The sequence below is a fragment of the Mustela nigripes genome, chromosome 1, assembly GCF_022355385.1.
Source record: "Mustela nigripes isolate SB6536 chromosome 1, MUSNIG.SB6536, whole genome shotgun sequence".
Taxonomy (NCBI): domain Eukaryota; kingdom Metazoa; phylum Chordata; class Mammalia; order Carnivora; family Mustelidae; genus Mustela; species Mustela nigripes.
This window is the reverse complement of record NC_081557.1, coordinates 222,942,527-222,949,946: the sequence shown is the minus strand read 5'-3', so window position 1 is coordinate 222,949,946 and position 7,420 is coordinate 222,942,527.

Sequence of the window (7,420 nt, the reverse complement as noted above, 5' to 3'; positions counted from 1 at the left end):
ACAGATAAAAGCCAACTGGAAACTCAGGGACAAATCCTTCCAAAACAAAGCCAGGATTGTTTGGCCTTATCAGTCTTTGGGGTGCTTTCTGCCCTCCTAGCCTGGACTCTGCAGTTAAGACACTTGGCCAGCTGGAGCCCTGGGTCTGCCACGGGGCTGGGCTGGATTAGCCAGGCTGAGTAAGGGGAGAGGGGCTGATCTTAGCTCTAGACTGGTGCTCCTGCCAGTTCATCTGGGCTTTGGCAAACTATGTCCCTAATTTCACCCTCTTCTGCCTTGTGTACTCCCCATGTGGCCCCACAGCTTTGTCTGGTTGTGAGAGGACTTGTCCCAGGGAAAGCCTATCATGGCACTTACCCTAAGAGCTACCCAGTTAGGTGAGGGCTGACCCCCGATGATCACACAAACCCCTTGCGAGGAGGGACAGTAGCTTCCTTTCTAGTGGAGGCTTCTGGAAGGGTTAGGGGGCATGGCACAGTGTTACTCAGGTTTGCTAAGCGGAGATCAAACCCTGATCTTATTGCAAAACCTCAATCTTATTGCAAAACCCAGGCCCCTTCCCTCCGCCGCATAATCCTGGTTTTACAGTGAAGGTAAGTGAGGCTCAGTTTACCAGTAGCTCTGCTGCACACAGAGGAAGTGTGGAAGGACCCATGGGTTTAATCCCCAAACCAAGAGCCCTGTCCTCCCTCGGGAGGAGGAAATCAGCAGTGCTACTTCCTAGAACCCACTGAGAAGGACTGTCCCCGGGGTTGAGAAGTCGGTGGTTATGTACACTTAACTCTGGTTGGTCAAAGTGCCGAAGCCCAGTTTCTGGTTCTACCCTTTGCTCTCCCTAACTTCATGTGCTGCTGTGTAGAATGGGAATAATGTCCCAATCAGAGAAAAATCAGCTAAAATATTTAGAGCACATAGCACAGTTCCTGATGAGCACGAGAAGCACTCAGTACATATTAACCAGTGTAGTTTGCTCTAGGAACCTCTGGTGTTAGAAGACTGAGCCGGAAGCTCTGATTAGTCTCATCGGGAACCTCAGGACTGAGGTTACTTCTCCGCAGCCTCAGACGCTAGCTAGGCACATCAGTCCAAGGGTCAGGACTCAGTGCTTGGAGAGTGGGCAGAGAAATCAAATCAGCCCTGGGGCTGTTTTTATTCGAGAGATATTTTGCTAGTGGGTGCCAGACTTCAAAGCTAGTCCTTGGAGGCAGTGACCAACCAGCAAGTCTCCTCCAGGTGACTTCCAAAACAATGGCGGTCCATTGGCCCGTGTTCACTGAGCTCAGCTCCTCCTCCAGCCCTGGCCAGGCAGGCTGCAGACACCATCTCAGGGGCTCTCGGGGGCGGCCTTGGGCATCCATCCCAACAAGCCTCCCATGACCAATAATGGTGGGCTTTGCTGTGGGGCACAGGGCTAAGCGTGGTCATGTTGCCTTTCTGTCACTCCCAACGAGGAGCAAATAGATAAAATTAAAAAACAAACAAACAAAAAACCACACGCTGAAAAGGGAAAGCTTTCCCTTTTCTATTCTAATTGAAAAGGCAAAATGCTGGTTCAATCAGGAGGCTTTCTTTTCAGGTGTATGCATCCCGGTAATTGATGAGGGATAATTATCTTTTTGATTCTAGTTTGGGATTGTCGTTTTCCTATTTTTCCATAGAGTCTAGAAGAAATCTAGAAGCTGTGTGTATGTGTCACTCCTGAATCCCTCCCTGTAGGGGAGCACAGTTTGCTATGGGGTATTTTCCCATTTTCATCCCACTTCGATAAAACTCAGTATCATGCTTAAGAAGAACCTACGCATACTTTGCAAGGTCCCTGTTTACCCACAAACTTCTAAAAGTACTTTCATATAGTGCTTTCTGTGCCTGCTATTGCCCAGTAAGGTAACACTGATTGGATTAAATGTATCAATGCAAGATCGAGGCCCACCCAGAGTCTTACCCGAGGCTACAAAACTCTGTGCTAATAATAGAGGCCCACCAACCTTGCTGAGCCTCGGGGCCCAGGTGCTTCCGAATTCAGAACTTTCCAGTTGGGGAAAGTAAGATGAGAGACACTCTCTGGGGCCTGGGCAGCACCAGCACCTTGCGATCAAACCTTCTGATATTTTTTGCTGTAAAGATGTCCAAATAGTATACTACACAACACGACTTTGATCTATTCGTTCAGGCTAGGGTTTGGCTTGACAGGGGTTTTCACCTTGCAGACTAAAGATTGTGACTTCTCGGTACTGAGCGCTTACCCAAGTCCTGTTCTGAGTACTGTACATATATCAAGTCATTACTTCTTCTACTAGGAGGAGCGAGGTATAGAGGCCGAGAAACGGGGCCCCAGAGAAGGGGAAATAACTCTCCCCCACGTGGCAGGACTGCTCCTAGTTGACAGGGTTCAAGTCCTAACCCAGTTATCAATTCCACCCACATTAACCAGCAAACATTTTCACTAATTTCCTATCTCCTTTTCCTTCTAGGGATGTTTGGTTGCCCAAAGAACAGGTATGAGCAGAAAGCATAGAGAGTTCGGGAACACATACAGACATTAGATTTGCAGCCATTATCTTCTCAGAGCAGCAGGGTGAAGATGACCCACGACAAATGCGGACCCAAACAGCAACAGATCAGACCTGACCCTCTCCCGGGACACCCTCCACACCCAAGCGTTTATCTAAATGTAAAAGCCAAAATAATTGGGACTTCTAGAAAATAACATCAACAAATACTCATGAACTCGGGGTGGGGGGAAGACTTCTTAAATAGTGTACAAGATGCATTAACCATAAAGGAAAAGATATTTTTATGACCGTGAAAAGGCCAACCAGAGCAGAGGGAGAGGTCCAGAGCACATAGAACTGACCAAGAGCTTATTTCAGAATATATAAAGAGTGTTCAGATATCAAGAAAAAAAAATCTAATTTAAAAAATGTTCCAGTGACTGGAACAGGCCCTTCAGAAATGAGGATGATTCATAAACACACTAAAGGTGTTCTGTATCACAACTGAAGGAAATGGGAGAATTAAACCACCATTAGATTTAAACCCAGTGTCTACACCTCCAATCCCAGACATATGCCCAAGAGACATGGACACATATGTCCCCGAAAGACAATGTCACCCAAATTTGTCCTCAGCAGCACAGTGCATGAAATAGCCCAGAAGCCCACCTCCATTAATAGGATGGCGTATTAACCAAAAAATGTTCCTACAATGTAATATTATTAGGAAATTGCCATTTGGGGCATCAAAAGTGTCCAGATAACCTAGGATGAAAATGAACCACTTGTTACGTGGAAGGAAATGGGTAGGTGTTCTCACAAAGGTAGCCGCTTAAGTTAGAGAAACCAGACGTAAGGGTTCATACTGTTGGATTTTGGGTGTATGAAATTTCTGGAACCGGCCCCAGTGTAAATCTTAGTGAGAGACTATGGACTCTGAAAAACAATCTGAGGGTTTTGAAGGGGCAGGGGGTGGGAGGTTGGGGGAACCAGGTGGTGGGTATTAGAGAGGGCACGGATTGCGTGGAGTACTGGATGTGGTGCAAAAAACAATGAATACTGTTAAGCTGAAAATAAATTTTAAAAGAAAGTTTAAAAAAAAAAGAAAAAAATCTTAGTGCTCAGGAATGCATGCTTAACTGGTATTACTGAGGAAAAAAGCAAGGACTTGCCATAGAAGTCACCTGAGGGTCACTGTGTTGGGAAGGAGGGGGTAAGACTGAGGGAGGATGCTGGAATTTCTGAGGCGTTGACAATGGGTTGTGGTCATTTGCTTTGTGATAAAACCTTGAGCTGTACTAATCCTATGTTTTTTCCTTTCCTGTGAATATCTCACAAATTAAAAAGCTTAAAAACACACACAAAAAAAACCCCTGGTGGTCCTGGGGAGGGGTCCAGGAAAGAGATCGGGCTCTGGGTTCTATCAGGGACTTTGAAATCCTTTGAAGGGATTTCGTTTGAGCCACTGACAGTCTATGTCCCTTAAGTATTTACTATGATCGTCCACATCTCTGGCACTTGGAAGGATAGCTGCTTCTGTCCCAGATGTTTAACCAGTTATGTGATTGACTTTTAAAACAGAACATACCGGACTTTGCCTCCCAGCACCAAATGGACTCCAACAGCCTCCCGATGACCTTTTGCAAAACCTAGTGACCATCTCTTTGTTTCTGAACCACCTCAGAGCTGTTTTTCCACCTGAAACAGGCCCAGACAGCTAAGTTTTCAATTTTCCCTGTGTGTGTATGTGCATGCGTGCGTGTGTGTGTGCATGTGTCTGGGGAGGGTTTTGGTGATTTTTTTTTTTTTTAGTCCTTGTTGTTTGCGCGGTATTAGCAGTTAGGTCTGAGCTGGCTCTCTAAGTATACGTAGCAGGACCTGCCTGCATTATCATCATCAGAAGCCATCATTATGTTGCTATTTCTAACCTGTTGTGGATTAAGAAAACAGCTCACCTCATTCATTTATCCATTTAATTAATGGTCATTAAAACTGTGTAAAGCAAGAGGGAGTGAGCCTGAAAGGTCTAATGGGTCTATTTCTGTGCATCTTTTTACTGCCCAGGCTTAACACCACTTTAGCTAATCCGAAAACATCTTACTACGTAGTACCCAGCTAGATTCTAAAGCACTGAGGCCACCGACACTAAAATCCCATTTTATAAGGACAGACGGTAAGGGAGTAAGTCTGACACATTCGTACCATACAGAGGACCCAGGGTAAGCGGTGGGGATTGGATCATCACACTGGGTCCCAGGGCCTTTGGGGTGGCCAGGAGTCCAGCGCAGAGAAAAATGTGGCTTCCCTGCCATTTTGAGGTTCCTTTTGTTTCCGTTATTTATTCCTACCGCAGGGCCTTTGCTCTTGTCATCCCTCTGCCCAGAACACTTTTCTGAAATTTCACATGGACACTCCCCCTCATCATTCATGTGTCAGACTTTCACTGAACATTTCCCCTGCCTGCAGCCATTGTCACCTCAGTTCTGTTTCCTTTACAGTTTATCATAGGGCCTCTTTTTTTTTTCAACACTAGATCTCCAAAGAAATGTCTCCTTCCTGGGTTGAGGGACTGGGATTGGGAAACCAAATGGCTCCCTAAATATGTCACTTGACTTAAATTTTAAACCAAGGGGATTTAAAGCAATTCAAATGTATAACATTTGACCACATTACTTAAAGTTAGTTTTTGGTTAATTACAATTAAAAAATAAAATAATCTGAAGATAAGGAAGAACTCACAGCTTGGAACTTAAGCCTGAATGCCATCCTGGAGGTTCGAATCTCTTTTCCACTCTCCTTTGGGTCTGGATCCCACAGGCCTGGTTGGAGATGCCAAAGCAAGAGATGTGAGTGATTCCTGAGTGCCAGCTCACACAGAGAGATCTCCCACAGCCCATTAGGGCATCTCACATTCCCACCATAGGTGACTACCAAAAAATAAAAAGGGAAGGGTAAGTTCTAGAAACCAGTGTGGGAGGGGTTGGAGGGAAAAGACGAAGTGGGGGGCAGTGCATATTATCTCAGATGATACTGTCAGTGACAGTGGTGTTTAAAATTGGTCTCTAAGGTGCCTCGTTAGCGCAGTAGGTAGCGTGTCAGTCTCATAAAATTGGTCTCTATTCTGCTTTACTCCTAGATGGTCTCATGACCCTCCTCCAGAAGTATTTTTTAGGTGTTCCTAAAAGGTAATGCTTATGGTGGCAAACAATTGGAAACCACTTATATGAATGTGTAACCACCTTTCTCCCACTGATATATTATAATGCTGTCACGTAGGCAAAAAAATATAGTTATTGCTTTATGCGTACATAACGAAACTCTCTTTAGGCCAGCCATGAGCCAATGGGTTATCACTAAAAACAAAGAATAGCTAGGGGAAGAAACAGATTGAAAGGTATATACCAACCTTAACAGGGATAATCACAGGGTAAAATCTAATCATTTCTTGTTATGGATAGGACTAACGATACCTACTAATTTAAAAATTAGGAAAAATAATTTTTTTTATCCATCCATCTATTAGGAGATGTTGCCTATTTCTGAGTTGGGAATTTTCATACCCATTATGTGGGGAGAACTTTTAAACCTACCTTCCCCCACTCGCAATGAAAATTTGCCAAGATTGTTATCAGGAAAGGGCTTGGTAACTGTAGAGTTACACAGATGTAGCTAGTTGGACTGTATGGAAATAAGGAGCTTGCATAAGGAGCTTGCATACACACATCCTAATTTCCGGAAATGTGTAGGAAATAGGAGAGTCTACCTGTAACCCCCCAAACTTCCCCCAAATGTGTCTGCATGCGTTGATCAGGACTGGAATTTTTATCAGTTCTATGTCCTCTCACCTTACCTGAAAAGCTGCCAAAACACATGGTAAATTTAAAATAACACAAACTCTAGCTCCGTGGGTACCTAACTCTCATGCACGTAACAATCTAGAAGGAAAACAGTGGAGGCAAGGTGAATGAAGGGGAGGCCTGGCCTCTACCAGGATGACAGTCCTTTCTCTTCCTCCTTCTTCCCCCATTAAACAACCCTATTACCCACCCCACACCTTACCAGCTAACCAAACACACTTAGATTTCTTGCCCATAAAAATAGTGTCCTCTCACACTGCTTCCTTCATGAAAGATCCATTTCCTGGCAATCCGGCGAGCCTCTCCTAGAGTCCCTGCCGCCCAGTTTACCTGCCTCTAGCCCAGTGTTGCTGCCTTTGGAGGAGTGAGACGCACTAGGGCCCAGGGAGGGAAAGGTCTTCCCTTAAAATAGTGCTGTTGCTTTTAGACCTCAGTCCTGCTTGAATGAGGAAACAGATAAAGCACCTGAACAGAGTGGGGCAGGAGTCTCTCCCTCGCAGGTGCTGCAAGTAGGAAACACACATGAGGAAGCCAGGTACTAGAGGACAGGCGCATTCTGTGTCGGGGGCGGGGATTGGGCAGGAAATGCCTTTTCAGGGCTCAGCTCCAGGGGTTGCATGAGCAGACACAGAGTGATGTTGCCAGATCTTTGGACTTTGCTGGAGAAGCCAGATAACCGGGTTTATGAAATGTACCACTAAAACAACAACAACAAATAACCAGACAGGACAAACAGAGCAGGTCTATAGACTGCCAGTTTTCATCCCGACACCAAAATATATTCTCAGGTGTGCAGACCCTGGCCCGGTGCCCTTCTGACCAGCTACAGGGCTGTGTCCTCTGAGGCCCTCTGGGGTCTCCTCCTGCCAATCTCCTAAAGCCTTTAGTGGGGCTGGCAGTCTTCACAAAGTAGAGGTGGCAGAGAATGTCTCCAGAGGGGAGGACGGCACTCTTCCCTGGGCGGTGCCTGAGAAGGGCCCCCGGGAGCCCGGCTCTCATTTCTCTTCTTCCACTCAGCACCCTGCCCTGAGTCACCCGGCCTGGGAAAACCTGGGTACCGATACTGATGGG